General features: G+C 56.3%; 1 protein-coding gene across 8 annotated transcripts in view; it reads right to left on the bottom strand.

The window, feature by feature from the left end:
* ATXN2 (ataxin 2) overlaps positions 1 to 2,357 on the bottom strand; it is a 46,441-nt gene that overhangs the window by 1,534 nt on the left and 42,550 nt on the right. The window lies entirely within an intron of this gene.

Here is a 2,357-nt window from a genome sequence, read left to right as displayed (position 1 = left end):
TGGGGACAGTAGGAAACCCCTTGCATGTCATTGCTAATGCTGAAAAGCACCTGGGACGCCTTTCCTACGCAAAGGATGAACTGGCGCTGGGCAGAAAGACCCACTGACTGGTCCTTCACATGGCACAGGAGGTACTGCAAGGGCATATAGGGCACTTCCTGCAAGGAAAACCACAAAGCAAAGGCAAAGATTGCTAAGTTCTCCTGAGAGAAAAAGAGACTTTGCAACTACACTAACTTGGTTTCTCACATCCTAGAGTCCCCCAGTGCCTCTTCTTGGCTGCCTACTCAATACCCGTTCTTTCCAAAGCCCAATGGCCTTGTTCTCAGACGGGCAGGTACTCATTCCACCCCTTTATTCTGCTATTCTGTCACCTTGGATATATCTTTAGTGCAGCTCAACGCACCCAGGTACTCATGTGCCCCAGCCACATCTCAAATGGAAACTGAGATGCAGCTTGTCGGACCAGACCACGCTGTGACAAACAAGCAAGCATGCATCTCCCTCAGCTCCTTCACGGCACTTCACGGACAGGAGGCAGCCACAGGAAAGACCAGCACTTTGCAGTTGCAAGGTCCTCGCGATCTCAGCGAGGTCTTGAAGGTCCTCAAGCTAAGCAGCGCTCCAAGCCAGCAGGGTGTTTGGCTGCAGATGGTTTACAGAAGTCAGATGTGGTCCTTTTAGCACATTTTGTTAGAGAGAAAAGCCCCATTGCTGTGGGCAGAGTCCCAGGCTCTGAACACCAGCGCGGACAGGAGCAGGCAGCAGAGGCCCCTCGGAGTCATTAAACATCCGAGTGCAGAAGCAGAGTCCCCTTCTGGCTGAACCCTTCAGCACATGTTTTACTGCCTTACTGACGCCCTTCCTCAAGCTGGGACATGCCTTCCAGCAGCCCCGGAAAGCTCCACACTGCCTAGTGCCCCTTCTTCTGCCCATCAGCCATGTCTTCCCAACCTTTTCTAACATCTGTCATGCCTGCAGTGGCATTTCTACCCCAGGCGGGTGGTGGTTACTGTCCCTGTGGCAGTCACGCATGCAGCAGCTCAGGCTGCCTATGCCACCGTCTCAGTGCTTTCCAGAACCCAACACCTGGCCCCGTTCTCGGTGCTGGCTCACGTGACATGCTGAGCTCCACACGAGACACTCAGAGCGCTGCCCACCACACACAACGTGAGCACGGATCCCCCGGGGCCAGCCTGCAGAGACCAGCACAACAGTGCTCGGCGCCACGAGGCCCTCTGCGGTCATGGGGCTGAACCCCAATCCCTCACGTGCTGAACCAGCACTGCCCCACAACCACAACCCCAGGGGACTGGGTCACTAGGGACTCGCAAAGCAGTGCCCAGTTCGGCGGATTACTGTGCAAGATAACAGGCCAAGGGTCCACAAGCCTAGCCCAGAGGCAGAAGAGCCAGTCTCAGCTCCCCAGAGGTACTGGAGACTTCACAGCAGTCAAATGCTTTTGCAGTACCACTGGCACCCAATTCTCCTACTCATCGCTGCATCCTGGGCTCTAGGAGGGATCACAGACCAGTACTCCCAGTGGAGGGTGGTGCCCTGAAACACCAGTATGAACTGGCGGTTGCATGATGGCACCATCCGCCCCGCCCCCTGCAGTGCACACGAAGAGCCTGCCTCCACAGAGCAGCCAGCCTGGGGGCTCGGCAATCCAAGCATTTCAGAAGGGCCATGGGCTGGACTTTCAAGGGACCGCGAGGAGCCAGGAAGTCCCAGTCCCCAGGACTACCCGAGCCAGGACAGATCGACAGCCCACTGAGCCCAGCATCCCATTTCTGGTAGCATCCAGGTGCTCCAGCAGCAGCAAGACCCCAGCGCAGAGCCGCCAGGCACAGCCAGCTGGGATTTCCTCCTCTGAACCCAAGGGTAAGGCAACAATAAACCCAGTGACAGTACTAACACCTAGCCTTTGCAAGAAGGCACAGGCCAGCCAGGAGTTGGGCCTAATGAAACCAGCTGTCCAGGGGACAGAGCAGAGAGCTTAGCAACATTCACGACCAGGGACTACCGGTCACACCAGGTCACGTGGCTTGAGCTGTTTGCTGTCCTCCTGCTGCTAAGGAGGAGTCTTCCCTCTAGGTAAGAAAGCACACAACTGTCTTCTAATCTGTGTGCACCGCATAAGCTAGTCCTCTACTCTGGGACACTGCCTCTACTCAGGTCACTGGACTCCAAGTTGGGAGCCAAGGGCTGAAGGCAGCATCCAAACAGGCTTTGCACCATCATCCCTAGCTGCCAGCCAAGCAAATACTCACTGGGCAGGCCTGGATGCCCAGGCAGGTCCCCCTCCCTGCACCCTGTCTGGAACCTCACCCCATGCAGTTACAATTCTTCCTTGC

The sequence above is a fragment of the Gavialis gangeticus genome, unplaced genomic scaffold, assembly GCF_001723915.1.
Source record: "Gavialis gangeticus isolate Ggan-Ray unplaced genomic scaffold, GavGan_comp1, whole genome shotgun sequence".
NCBI lineage: Eukaryota > Metazoa > Chordata > Crocodylia > Gavialidae > Gavialis > Gavialis gangeticus.
This window is presented reverse-complemented; position numbering and strand designations above follow the sequence as displayed.